Source organism: Apium graveolens, chromosome 6 (assembly GCF_009905375.1).
Source record: "Apium graveolens cultivar Ventura chromosome 6, ASM990537v1, whole genome shotgun sequence".
Lineage (NCBI taxonomy): Eukaryota > Viridiplantae > Streptophyta > Magnoliopsida > Apiales > Apiaceae > Apium > Apium graveolens.
In genome coordinates, this window is record NC_133652.1 from 210140253 (window position 1) to 210156269 (window position 16017).

A 16017-nucleotide genomic window follows, 5' to 3' on the forward strand; every position below is an offset into this window, starting at 1 on the left:
TACAAGGCAAATCGTTGTAAGCGTGTAGGTTGCTCCACACTTTACGCAAAATGATACCCTGAAAGGGAATGAACGAACTTAACTTTTGCGAAATCTTATACGGTTTCTCAAAAGTTGTGGGGCGAATGATAGGGATAAATAAATCCTGATTATATAATTAAATATTACAGTAATTATACATGATTTGGGCTGCTAGGCCCAATAAGAAGATGTATGACATTCAGACCAAAAAAGTCAACACATTGATCAGGCCTGATGGACCAGATCAGGCCTGATGGAACAAAGAAGGCCCAAAAACCCTGAATATTAATTAATTTCATAATTAATTAATAAGGGAAAAATCAGCTATTAAGAACAGTCCTGATAAGGACATAAATCTATGCAGATTAGCCTCAAAGGGACCTAGAAGGATAAGGAATCAGTTTCCTACTATTTAGGACTCCAAAGTCCATTCTAATTCTGAGACTTGGCTACCAAGTCTCCTATACCAAGTCCAATTCAAGGACCACCAACGTCTATATAAAGGGTCTCACCCCTCCAATCAGAACTACGTTTTTTGGCTTGATTCTATAATTCACAGAGATACATAGGCATCTCGTAAAGGCAGAGTTAAGTTACGAAACACGAGAGCATTCATTAAAGGCCTTGAGCTCCCAAACCTTAGCAATAAATATAGCAAATAATAACCTTAGTTTTTATCCTTAACACCTTCAAACTACAATCCATCCAAAACTTCAAGATTCAAACCTAGGCTACTGATATTAGCCAAAACAAGCTCAAGATCCTCAATCCAATTTAATATTATACCATATCCATAATCAACTAATCTACTTAACAATCAAACATCAATTCAAACTTAATCATTAAACAACTAATCATCCATCCAAACCATCCCAAAATTCAAGCAAACAAACTTAGTACTTAAAGGTCCAGAAGTTTTATACCTTTATTTGTGAGAGGAAAGTTGCTAGGAAGCCTTAAAACCTTGATTAATCCTTATACAAGCTTGGATCTCACAAACAATCAAGAAAACACAAAGTTAGGTTTTGAAGTTTCTAAAAGTCCTATTGAAAGAACTGTGAAAATGAGGCTCTTACCATGCTTATTTGGACGAGACTTGTGAACAGGAGTTGTAGGCCATCTCAATACCTTTCCAAAGAGCTATAGAACATAATATGTGAGCGATATTGAAGGAGATATGGCTGTTTGAAGTTGCTGGTACTGTTTTGGCCGAGAGCAATATTGAAGAAATGAGAAATGGAAATGCTTTTTGTTTGTCTTTGATTAATTGTGTGGTGGATGTAAGCTTTGGTTAACTTTGTGTGGCCACAATTCAACCTAAGCAAAATATCTACTAATCTTGCTTACATCACCCTCCTTATGTCATCAATTTGCCACATGTCTTTATCTTGTAGTTTGATGATGTCATAATCCCTTGGATTCTTGTACAAGCTTGGTTCTTGGTCACTTATTTTTACGGTTCTCTTAACTCTCGTTTCGGTTAATAATTTGGGGGATCATATCCGAGATCTTATTAATTGGGCTTCCCGAAACCTTCCTTAATATTTTATACTCCTTTAATGATCCTCTCTTATAATCCTTGAATTTAAATCCTTTTAATCATGTTACCTTATACTTAATTCTTTCGGTATCTGATGGATTTTCGGGAAAAATCAAAGTGTCCGGATTCGAATTCTAACGACCTTTACATACACTCATTTACTTTATTGATTACTAATACGATCTCAGAATTTCCATAACAGTACTCCTATATAGTGTGGTCTGATGATTTTCCTTAATCAGTACAGTCAGGAAAAGTTACTAAGGGTTTCAAGAATTTCCAAAATTGGGATTATTACAGTCTCCTCTCCTTAAAAAGATTTCGTCCCGGAATCAGATAGAAAACAGTTGGGGATGCTTTTCTAGCATCTCGCTTTCTAACTCTCAAGTCAATTTTGCCACATTGTGGTTCTGCCATAAAACCCTGACTAGCATGATAACCTTGTTCGGAAGCACTTGCTCCTTTCAATCCATAACCCTTACTGGTTGCTCCATATAAGTCAAGTCTGGTTGCATGTCCATGCGCTCGTATTCTCCTATATGTCCGACATTCGGATTATGCTTCCTTAATATTGATACGTGGAACACGTTATGAATTTGCTATAGGCTCGGGGTAGGACTAGTTCATTTGATAACTTCCCAATACGTCTTAATATATCCAAGGGTCCAATAAATCGTGGACTTAGCTTTCCTTTCTTTCCAAACCTCAACAATCCTTTCCAAGGGGATACCTTTAACAATACTAGGTCCCCTATTCCATACTCTTTATCCTTTCGAGTCAAATCAGCATACTTCTTCTGTCCATCCCGGGGTTGCTACCAGCCGTCCTCTGATTAGATCCACTATGTCTTTGGTCCTGTGGACCACTTCGGGTCCGAGCATCTTGCGCTCTCCAACTTCATTCTGATACAAGAGAGATCGGCATCTTTTTCTGTACAAAGCCTCGTAAGGCGAAATTATGACACTGTCATATCATCTATCATCGTAATAAAGCTCAATCCGTGCTAAGTGATCATTCCAAATTTCTTTCAAGTCTATCGCACAGACTCTCATTATATCATCTAGCTCTACAGCTTTCGCTTCTCAATACTCATTCTTTCTTGTTCGTAAGCATTACTATCTTTCGTTCATAATACTATTTGGTCTATAATTTTACTCGCTGGAGTTTTATAACCTTTTAATAAAGGCGTCAACCTTAGTATCACGAACGCGTTAGAATCGGAATACTACTGCACTGATGTGGCCAGCCTTTAGTACTTGACCAACAATTAAACAACATGGGGTATCCTACTAAGCTTCTATCACACCGATAGATAGTCATTCGGAAATACCTCCGCTTCTGGAAGGGTTGTTCTTCTCAGTTTACACAAAATGAAATGGAGAGAAAAGAATAATTTAAGAGAATTATATCAAAATATATGATCACAAAATATGTGGCTTGGAATCCTCTGAACTATAGAGGTTTATCACCGGAGAAAAAAAACACATATATATGTATATATATCAATTTCAAGTTTTAATGCATCACAATTCACGTGCCTGAATATTTACTATTCAGTCCATCGTTCTATGGACCCATGCTCTTGCTCGAGCTTATAAACACTCACCTTTGAAACTCCCTCGACCTTGAAAATCGAATATGGGATTTCATTCTAGACATCATCGTTACTAAAATTCTACGCTTGCAACACAACCTTCCACGTATAGTAATACGACTCTTTGTCAATAAGAAGGAATAAATATTTAATAGGTAGATAATCAACCTAGTTTTTCTATCAAAGATAATTTATACGTCAACACGACCCGATTAGTGGTACTCAATCTCAACATCCATATAATACAACTTTCACGGTTGTTATCATCTCATTATTCAAGGAATCGTTGATGCATTACTATAGACCACCACTGAACTACTGTAGTCATTTCTTTTCCTTGGAATCTTAATAGCTAATCATACGGAGTCCATACCTGTCGTATCAAATTCTTCTAAGGAGGTAACATAATCACCATTCATGATTCATGAAGAACACTCCAGATCCTGATGTACATACATGACATGAAGTGGATAAAATTGCAGAAGAGTTTCAATCAAAACAACTATAGCAGGTTAATACCATTCTTAATCATATGCCTTCAATAGAAGACTTAACTCAAGGATTTGTTTAGTCCTTTTTGAAACATGGTCCTGGCATATTCTGAAGATAGGGCCTTCTAAGATAGATAGCCCGCTCATGGCGATTACATGAATTAAATCTTTACCAAACTACTATTACGGTTGAGTATCGCACAATCATCAGAAGGAATCTCAATCTTTCACACCATAATATAACCTTCACAGCTTTAACCATCATCACTGTATTCCTCTGGCACGGGCACCTATAATTGCTCTCTTACACTTAGAGTGTCGGCCACCTCATTGGCCTTTCCTGATAGTAATAGTTCCTTATAATCATTGTCTTTTGAACCACCTTCAACTAAATTTTCTACCTCATTTCCAATCACTGCTTATGTGAAAATGCTCTTCCTTACGCTTTGGTGAGAAAAAAAATTTCACCATTTTTCTAAAAGTTATTGCCTGGGTCTTTAGAGGTTAGCATTGTCACGACTGACTCTCGATCATACTTAGGATGTCTTTTATCTTAGGTCCTCATTGCCTTAAACAATTTCGACCTTTACTAGTTCGATCCATACTTTCTCATGGTTTAACACGTGCCCCACTTGGCATTATTATTATTACATCATATTTCCTTTACCAAGTTTCTATTTGTAAAAACTTAAATATCACCACTGTTTTTGTAACTTCTCCAAGGTTATTCTTAAATCATTCCTCATGTACTCCCTAGATATAGGGCATATCAAGATACTATTTACTAATACTAGAACCATTGTCTATATATTTCTGAAAAACTTTCTCCACTAATCTTTAAAGATTGTTGTTACTTTAATTCTTCCCAATTCATACTTCGACACTCATACTGTCCTTATTAATGGTGAAATGCCAACCATATGCATTCCCCTAGGTTCATCTCAAGTTATCGAGGTTCTATCCTTAATTCCACCTTTAAAAAGGTACTTGCATCTTTCCATGGATAAATCAAGTCATATATCCTTGATAGATTATCTTATTCAATCATTCCCACCTCGATAGTCTATACCAAATTTCACAATAGCATCCTTATTTAAGTTGAGGTCAATCCATATGGCCTCCAAAAGATAACAATGGTTATCCGCTTTTCTTTCATGATTTGGTTATGATAACAAGGATATTCTGGAAGATATTGGTCGTGTTCAATTTGAACTTTTTAGTTTTAACTATTCATTTATCTCCATTATCTCAATCGTCATCTTAATGTTAAGATATCTTTTATACTTGGTGTCTCCCTTTCTAGGTATCAAGCCACCGGTCTTACATACACTTCACATTCTTGAAGGTCACTTCCTTCATCCCATTTTCCTAATATCTTGTTATCCCGTCTCCTCAGTCCATCCGTGTTTCCTTATTGATCCATCGTTCTATCTCAAAGTTTCATCGAATACTCTCAACTTAAAGGGGATTAATTATACGTATCGCTTACGCCTCCAAACTTCGACTTTACATCATGGTCAATCACCATCACCCTGATGATTACCCACTTCTCTTATCTTTATTGATAGGGTTCCTTAGGATTTCCGTATTCCTAAGTCCCTTATCGTTCCTCAACTTTATTTCCTTTATATCCCTTTCCTTTCCAGTCTTCTTATTTTCATTACTATTACAATCCTTTCATGGACTAACGTAGTGTAATTCTTGATTTCAAACATCCTGTCACTCTGGATTCGGGTCCTATAAACGAACCTTGACGAATTTCACAACCTAGATTCATTATTTATTATACTCTTCCGCCTTTGGTTTGGCTCTAACTTTTATATGCTATCTCTCTATCTTCCTTAGTGGGTGGCCTCTCTCTTAGGAAGGTAAGTGGAAAAAATAGTCTTTTGCGCTTCATCGATCATATAAAATCTTAAATGATTCCTCTATTTCCTTTAGCCAGGCTCTTGTCTCGACTAGGTCAGCTTGTTCCTTGGAACTCTGAGAGCTTAGCGACTTAAAATCCTGAAAGAATTTCCTGCCGCACTGTTTTCTTAGGGTGGTGGTTGGGGATAAAAGTATAAGTTTTGTTTAGGCAGGTCCATAAATTTCCCAATAGGAGTACCTTCCTGGTTCTCCCTATCTTGCTCGACTTCTATTTTCTCAGTATGAAATGTTTCATCCTTCTCCCATAATTGGGGTTATCTTATACGTTAAAATTCTTGTTTTCCACTTCATTATGTTATGGGTTCCTTCTTTCATGATGGTGACCTCCCTGACTATCACATTCAGGGTTTGCCCTAAATCTTATTTCTCGAACAATGGATTTCATCTAAGATCCAGTCCTTAAGCTCTTAAACGTTTGGAACCCAAATTTTGTAGGAATACCTTGTTATTCCCTTATCATCTTTCTCGCTATTAATCTCTTCTCCAATCATTGGCACTCTGCCTTCATTCATCACTTTTTCTTGGCACAATATGATCTTTTCCCATAATCCAGGCTGTATTACAATCTCAAACAGCCTTTCAGTACCGGCTCCGGTTACCTTCACTTCTATTTCCATTTTCTCAAAATCTTTTATCTACTCTCCCGAAGACATTATTATCTTGAGTCTCTCCTTTCTACCAAGGGTGTTATCCACCACATTGGTTTTACCTGGCTGATAAATAATCTCATAATCCTTGATTAGCTCTAACCACCTCCTCTGGTGCATGTTGAGCTCTTTCTGCGTAAAAATATACTTGAGCTCTTAGGGTTTGCGTAAACCTCGCACTTCTCTCCATACAAGTAGTGCCTCCAATCTTTAGGGTAAAACTATTGTCGTGAGCTCAAGATCATGGAGGGATATCGAATTTTATATTCCCTTAATTGTCTTGACGCGTACATGATTCTTTACCGTGTTGCATAAGCACGCACCCTAATCCCTTGTGCGAAGCATCACTATAAATCACAAAATCTCCTTTTTCCCTCCGAGAACGCCAACGCAGGGGCCGTCACCAATCTTTTCTTCATTTCTTGGAAGCTGTTCTCGCATTTCTCTATCAATTCAAACTTCTCGGTCTTACGAGTAAACCGCATTAAAGGGACTGCCATCTTTGCAAAATTAAAAGAACCTAAGGTAGTAACCGGCCAATCCTATCTCTAGTAGTTACCTTGACTACGGTCATTAATTCCTTAGCGATCATCTCTTCAGTCTTGTTAGGATCCTTCACGGGATCCTCATCAGCAACAATCTCTTTTTGGACAACCTCCTCAACGGCTACATCCTTAACATGAGCATTATCCGGTCCCTCGTTAAGACGCTCTATCGGATCCACAATCTGATCCCTAATATATAATAAAACATCATCGTATTATTGCTCTTGAACTTCAGGGTTCGGAGTCCCACTTCCATATACGATAACGAACTACGCTTCTATCACGATATTTATAAGGGTTCCCATGAGGGTTTTAACTGTCACTACTACGTTAGGTAGTCTGACTATGAACTTGGCAATAGTTCTTATTATCTTAGTGAACTTCTTATCTTAACGTCGCATCATCTCTGAGGTTTATAATACTTAGCTCTGATACCATTTCTGTAACACCCCCAAATCTGGGGTCGGGGATCTAGGTTGTCACGAGTTCCATTTCCCTTAATAACACTTAATCTTAATAAACAACTAACTACTGCGTATTGTGACCCCACAATACACACACACACCACAAGTTTTAGTCTCAGAGATGAATACCAAAAATAACACAAGTCATTTTATTCCACAATTATAAGTCATTACACCTCAAAAGTGTTTCTGAATAAATTTACAGATTCTTTGCCATTATTACAATTCATAAATATACATAAGTCTGGTACATGAAAAGTTGAAAGCCTAGCCTATTGGTAGTTCCTACCTCAGCTACAACGGCATCAACACCTACAGGAAACTGCAGAACATTTCCTACCCGCTCGCGAATTGGGAGCTTGGTCATGTTCATCATATCTAGCTGTTGTTGTGTGATGAAAGAATAAAGCAAGGGTGAGCAACAAGCCCACCAAAATAACATGTATAATAATTAACAATATATGAGCATTCTCATAATACTCATGAAAGTCTTGGTCAAGAAGAAATAAACCAAGTTTGATATCTTAATGCGACTAAGTCGTAAAATATTTAGTATATATATACATATATACTTTTCAAAATCTTTGAAATCCTCTGACATGTATAATATACACAGAGTTCCAGTTTATAACTGTATAAAAATAACGTTGCAAGGTGATCTCATATATCTAACCTTGTCTCAACATTTTTCTGAAAATCTTTGTCATGCATAAGATAATCATTAACTAGATATAAGTTGAAAAGATGAAGTTACAAGATACTCCAATATACTTATGTCTTTTCCAAATACTACTCGAACTACCACCGTTCAAGCTATATTCAGTTTTAAAAGTTCATCACATAGACGAGACTACAAGATAAGACTTGAATAGATTCAATCTTTAAAATATCATTCGAAAGAAATTAAGTTACACTCCACCATAAATGACCTACGGGAACGTCTCGGAGATGGGTGTTGCTAAATAATGTTACATTAGGTATGCTAGTTTTGACCTACTAAAACATTTCATTTTTGATGTTACCTTGAGTACAAAGTGGTGTTACTTTTGAAAACATATGTTTCATATAGCAACATGCAAGGATATGTTGCCTTAGGTCATTTATAAACAATTTTATTACTAATTTCAATAAAATTTTAAAAATAATTATTTAAGTTATATTTATTTTCAAATGAACTGATTTTTTTTATAAAATATAAAAGTTTAATTTATAAATGACTCATTCATTTTAATATGCTAAAATATATCCTTATAAAATTTAAATTCAATATTTTGTTATGAAAATAATATAAATTTAAATCACATAAATATAATCTTTTATTTAAGAAAAATTAATAAAATTTACACGGAACCCCGTGAAAAAGCTGGGCGGCAAAATTACCCGCTTCTCTCAATTATTTGGGGGCCGCTCAATCTAACCATCTCACTCTAACCCACTTTACCTATCTCTCTCTCACTCTAACTCTCTCGTAAAGTTCTCAACTCTCTGTTATTCTTGCAAATCAATGATTTAATGATTAACGATTGAGGCTTTGGGTTCTTCAAATTAGGGCTTTTTAAATATGTGATGGAGACAAATTAACGATTGAGGCTTTGGGTTCTTCAAATTAGGGCTTTTTAAATCAGGGGTTTTTGAAATTAGGGCTTTTTGTTTAATTTATTCTTTTTATATATTCTAATTAATTGGTCTCTCGTTTTGATTTAAATTAAGGTTTGGAGCTTGTTCAGTCGGGTTGGAGCTTATTCAGTCGGGTTGGTGCTTGTTCAGTCGGGTCGAGCTTCGATTTGCAGGTATTAAACCTTTGTTACTTCGGGTTATGCATATTTGTTATACATGAATGTTAGGGATATCGATTTGGGGCTATTGAATGTTTTGCGTATTTGCATGTTATATGTTATATGTTATGCGTATTTGTTATATGTTAGTATTGGGTGTTTACTATTGGGTTTTTTTGTTATATGTAATCGATTTGGGGGTATTGGGTTATATGCGTATTTGCATAATGTTATGAATGTTCTGCGTTTTTTGTTTAGTCTTTTGTTATACATGAATGTTATGAAGTATTTAGTATTGGGTGTTTTTTTGTTATATGTTATGTGTTTTTTTGTCAAACATGAAAGGTTGTTGCTCTCTATAATAGGCATATATGTTTTAAAACCAGAATAGTTGCATTTATCTGTTTTAAATAAGTGAAGGCAACATCTATTTGTTCTATATATATAGTTGCATTTATCTGTTTGTGATTACTGTTTTTGCACTTTTCTTGGCTCTTGTAATTCCTTCTATTAGCGCTCAGGCCCCTAAGTATTACTAGTGTACTACTAAAGTTTACAAGTTACAAGTAAATGAAGGATTAGGCAGAAATTGAAAAAAGTATGGTGGGAGCATTCATGAGTTGCATGCAATAATTATTGAACATTATTATTTATTGTTGTTGAATACGAGAGAAGAGAGGGGGTTAGACTCGGGGGCATGACCAATTGTACATGTATTATTTATGTTGTTATGTATGAAGTATGAACACCATATGTTCATACTATTCTATGATACAATGCCTGTTTATTGATAAGTATCGATATGTGCTGTGATACAGGCCTGTTTTTTTAGTCTTGTATCAATGTTATCAGTAATCTAGTTAAGTTAGATATTAAGTAATACATATTAAATATAGTTCTTTTAGCTTACTAGTCTTTGTACGTGAACTAGGCTACTTTAGTGCCTTTCTTACCCTTTTAGTATAACATTATCATGCTTCTTAATTATAGTAATGGACGAGGATGAAAATATTTGGATATACCTTCGAAAGCATAGTCAAGGATATAGGAAAGGGGTTAATGCATTTTTGGATAATGCCTTCCCCAAATTGGCAGTAGGTGATGAAATGACATGCCCTTGCCGGAATTGTAAGAATAATAAGTGGCAGCGTCGAGAATTTATCTACGATCATCTCATATGTAGTGGTCCTCACCCATTATATGTGAACTGGATTGTAGAAGTTTCACAGATTTTAAGTCCAAATAACGGTAGTGAAGATGAAGATATGGACTGGGAGAATAATCTACATTTTGGAGATAATTTAGATGAGATGTTGGACCGTACAAATGGACCAAATGTTGATTCTAACAGATTTTATGAGGAAGGAAAACAACCTTTATACCCAGGTTATAAAAAATTCTCACGATTAAGTTTTATTGTCCGACTTTATTCCTTAAAATATGTTCACAGAATTACGGAGTCAGGATTCGGGGATATACTAGAGCTGATCCGAGATGCGTTTCCAGAGGCAAACGTACCATTGTCTTCGTATGCTGCAAAGAATGTGATTAAAGAGTTAGGGCTCGATTATAAAAAAATACACGCATGCCCTAACCATTGTATGTTGTATTGGGGTGAAGATGAAAAAGAGGACTCTTGCAAAACTTGCGGCCTTTCAAGATGGATTGTACACAAGAAGAAGGGCACTTCAGACAGTAATCCGGAGAAGGTGATTCACAAAGTCCCGGCAAATGTGATGCGGTATTTTCCACTAAAGCCAAGGCTGCAATGACTCTTTATGTGTAAAGATTTTTCGGAACTTATGGTATGGCACGCAGTTGGACGTCAAAGGGATGGGAAACTTAGACATTCCGCTGATGCCGAAGCTTGGAAAACAATGGATGCGAAATATCCCCAATTTGCGTCAGAAAATAAAAACATCAGGCTAGGTTTAGCAGCTGACGGTTTTAACCCTTTTCGTACCATGAATACAAATCACAGTACTTGGCCAATTATTTTGGTCAATTACAACCTTCCACCCTGGTTGTGTATGAAGCCTGAAAACCTCATTCTGTCAACTCTTATTTCTGGTCCATATTCTCCTAAAAATAGCATCGATGTCTATATGTAACCTCTAGTGGCTGAGTTGACAGAATTATGGAATGAAGGCATACAAACCTATGATGCCTTTACTGATCAGACCTTTATCTTACGTGCAAGTATTCTCTGGACAATTAGCGATTTCCCGGGATATGCGATGTTATCGGGATGGAGCACGAAGGGTTACTTAGGGTGTCCCGTTTGTAATTATGAGACATCTTCCATGTACCTAAAATATAGTAAAAAGATGTGCTATATAAATCATAGGAAGTTTCTCGATCCCGATCATAAGTGGAGGTTTGACAAAAGAAGGTTCAACAGACAAATAGAAATGGGACAACCCCCTGTAATTCTGTCGGGAACAGACATAGAAGATTTGATGTCTAATTTCCAAAATCAGTTTGGAAAAAAGAAGAAGGAACCAGGACGAAAAAAGGTGAAGATGGTTGATTCCCCTTTTAAGAAAAAGTCAACTTTTTTCAATTTACCATATTGGAGTCATAATTTGCATCGATACAACCTCGACGTAATGCATATTGAGAAGAATGTTTGTGACAACATTCTTGGCACTTTGCTAAATATGGTTGGCAAGACGAAGGACCATGTGAATGTGCGTTTAGATTTACAAGAACTTGGCATTAGGAAGGCCATCCATCCTGTTCGATCACTTGATGCGAAACACCTTATTTTATTGTTCATTACTTGCAAGAATTGCCAGAAACTCAACTTGTTTTTTTTTGTATAAGATGGGAGGATTTCATATCAAAATCTACCACCAGAGAGAATTTCAAAGAACAAGATATGCTGGTGGGAAAGAGTTTCTTGTAAGGGGTGTCGATCTTGATAAGTTTTCTTATACTGTCCTGTTGGAGCATGTCAAAGACGATCTTCATTACACAGAAATTGGAGGAATTTATATCCAAGATAAGTTGGGAGACTGGAAATTGGTAATAAATTATTCTGACATGTTTACACTAATTGGAGAAGTTAGCAGTGGTGACCATATTCACTTTTACATGGACAACATTGTTGATAACAAGATTGAGCCAGTTAAGCAAATGTAGCCCCATGTTATCATGAGGCTAAGGCGTAATATACTCGAAGGTACTCCTTCGAAAATTTTTGTAAATTGGACTTATATTTTTATGTATCGCTTCTTAGTAACTGCCATTATATTTTTTTTAGCAAAAAAATAAGTCAAGCGCACGTTTGTTACGACTCATCAACTACAACAAAAGCAAAGGAACAAAAAAAACAGTGGAAGTGGATATGGCTCAGGTAGTTACTCGCAAGTCTCCGCGATTGAACAACCTGAAACAAGATAATGATGCAACTGTGAGAAATAAGTCTGGAACTGCTAAGAGGAAATTGAATTTGCAGAGTCAACCACATCAAGATGAAAACATGGGAGAAAATGACCTTGAGGTTAGATGTCCGAAATTTATTCCCTGGATTTCCAGTATAATGATTGTACTCTTGTTCATAATAGAATAGAATCAACTAACCCATGTTTATGTCCTGTCATACAGGGTACTATCCTACCCCCTCCACCACCTCAGGCACATTCCACTGTAAGTTGTTATTGGTTGAATTTTAAATTTTGTATATGTTTTCTAGATAATTTTAAATTATGCCATGTATAATCATCATGCAGTCTACCATCCTACCTCCTTCACCGCCTCTAACAGAGTATGAAATTCAAAGAGCTATAAGTGTTGAGAGGAATAATGAAGTTTATATGGCTCTAAATTTACCTACACTGTCTGCTGGACTTAGATCTTCTGTCCAGAAGAAAAACAGTGAAAAAGAGAAGCTGCAGGACTTAAGTGATCATGATTATGATCCAGGAAAGGATGATGGTAGTGATGGTGATGTATCAGTTACTCCGTTGAAGGTTTGTCAAACCTAAAGCATAACTTGCAGAGAACCAATAAAATCATATTCTAGTACTAAACCAAGATATTTTGCAGAGAACCAAGAAAGCGGGTGAAAAAAAAGCTTCTTATGGGACGTGGGGCAACAACACGTTCCCAAGCCAATGCTGCATCGAAAACACCAGCAATTGAGGAAGCAAGCCAGAAAGAGACATGTCCACCTGTACAAGATACAAACTCTGCGGTACCTAACATCGAGTTACCACAAGCAGATGATGGAAATGGTTCAATGGCTACATTTATTATTGTGAGGAAACGCCAACGGGAAAAAGCTGAACGGGAAAAGCTATTGTAGCTGCTGCAAATGCAAGTTATAATAGAGTTGTCGAGGAAAATGCCTTGCAAGATATTGAAGAAGGTGGTGAAGCAGGTCAGCACATCTTGCATATATAAGTTTAATACAACTGCGTTTACTCTGATTTTTCCATTAACCATATAAACTGGATTTTATGTTTCGCATAATATTTCTCCCTTAACCATATAAATTGGACTTTATCTTACATATATAAGCATATCTTACTATATTTATCTACTGAACCTCTAATTTTTTGGTGAGAGTATTATGATATAGTACTAACAGTTGAGTTCAGTCTCATAAAACTTGATTTTGTGGATAATCACAAAATGCTTGACGTTTATCTGTAGTTCAATTGGGATTTTATGAGTACTATGTGAATTAAAACCAAGCTTGGTAATTAGACTTACCAAACACTTACTCTGTTTCGCTAATCATCAGGGAATATTACAAATTAATAGCAATATACTACTATATTCTAGAACCAAATAGTGGATTAACTAAATAAATTCTCGCGATTATATTACAACTGCGTGTACTGTGCTTTTTCTTATGATATTTTATGTACTTCTTAATCAGTTGTAGCTCCTAAAAGGCTCAGAGGAAAAACAAGAATGGATAAAGTTCATACGAGAAGTTATGATAAGAGAATTGTCATTCAAGTGAATGAGTTTTTCCAGCCTATTGCAGATAGCGATGGTGTATTATCAGAACTAAGTAACTTTTTAGGAACACTTGCAAAGTTGTGTGTGTCTCTTACGTATGTTACTTGGCGTCATGTTCCTGAAAACTTGAAAAAAAATTATGGAATTATGTGAAGGTATTTTATGCCCTTTATGACCAATAATCTACTTGGATATCTTCTAAAACATTTTATGGTGACATACTAGACTTAAACTGAATTTCGTATTAATATTGAACTCATTAATTTTAAGGCTCGGTATATTATTCCCGATGAATATGAAAAGTGGGTGGAGGATTCTATTCATGCTTCTTGGAAGGGGTATAAGTGTCGAATCAAGGCGGCACATTATACAGCCTACACAAATGATGAAGATAGACTACAGAATAGGCCAGATGATATTCTGTTGGAGAGGTTCAAAATGCTCTTAGATTACTGGAATGATGATTCTGTTCCGGTATACAACTTATAATTTTGAGCATTGATAATCATTTCGGTATATTTATTTTCATGTCTTTTGTAGGCGAGAGCTAAGAAAAATGCAGCGAGTCGTAAATCATATCTCGACACTCACACTGCTGGTCCGAAAAGCTTTGCACAAGTTCGAAACAAGATGGTATGTGATTTATTTATAATTATTTATTAACTGACCGCACTATGTTCATTCTTTATCCAGATAGTACTCACTATTTTTACATGAATAATTATCCTTATAATTATTTATCTGATTTTGTAGTGCATAAAATATTTATCAGGAATAATTATCCTTCGAAGTACTCACTGTCTTTGTAACATGACATGTACCTTATTTTTTGCTAGAAAAAAAAGGCACCATATAGCTCTACACCTTGTGATGCTGAGGTTTATTTTGAAACCCGGGAGCGAAGTGACAACCATGAGTACAAGATCGATCCTGCAATTATGAAATCTAAACTTGTAAGTATTTTATTTAATAATCGGTTATCTGTAATTGACGAAAAGATGGCTTTTTGTATTTTATATTTAATCTCATTTGTTCACGTGGCTTTATTTTTAGGAAAAAATTAGCAAAAAGCTCAGCACTGGAGATAATGTAAGTGAACTACTTACAGATGGAAAATCACACGGCCCGACTTGGCTCTTAGGGAGATGTGCAAAGCCTTCACAAATTACCAACTCAATTGCTCCTACAGACACCTAGGTGCAAGAGCTGACAACCAAGATAAGGCAAAGCCTTGCTGATGAAGTTCAAGAGAAGGTGAGGCAAGTACAAGCCGAAGTGGATGACCAGGTGAACAGGAAAGTGCAACAGAACATGGCATTGGCCCTTAAAAAACTTGCAGAAGCAAACCCAAACATCACTGTCGACATTGAGGATCTGTGTTCATCTTTTTCAAGCGATAACAATGGTACGCCTATGACTGGCGGCAGTAGCTTCTAGTATGACGCTGCGATGTCTATGCATGTGTCTTGACTTAAAGGTCTTTTGCTACTACTTTTAAGTATTATATAGACTAATCTAAGTACTGGGGGTAAGAAGTTTCTTTAAGTCTGTTTATTCGGAACTTTATTTAAGTCCAAAGATTGTTTGGTCCAGTATTGTTGATGATTGTGTAATGATCTGGTGAATTACTTTGTCGTTGGATGATGGTTATTTTGGCAATTCGTAATTTCTGTGTACCTTTTTTCCAGTTTATACCATAAAAATATTGCCTTAGCTACTGTAAATGTTGCATTAGCTACTATAAACGTTGCACTAGCTACTCTGAAATGTTGCACTAGATACTTTAAATGTTGTCGTCGTTAAAAATGTTACCAACTGCAGTGGTCTACAAAATGGGCCGGATGTGGGACCCACATCGGGGCCCACTGTGGGGTCCATGGTGGCCCCACAGTGGGCCCCATGTGGGTCCCAATACGTGTCCCACTTTTTAAAAACATTTTAGAACTCTAAGGTAACATAAAAAATAAGTTACAACTGATCTCTCATTATGTTGCATTAGTAAGCTAAGGCAACATATAAACAAGTTAAAATACTATG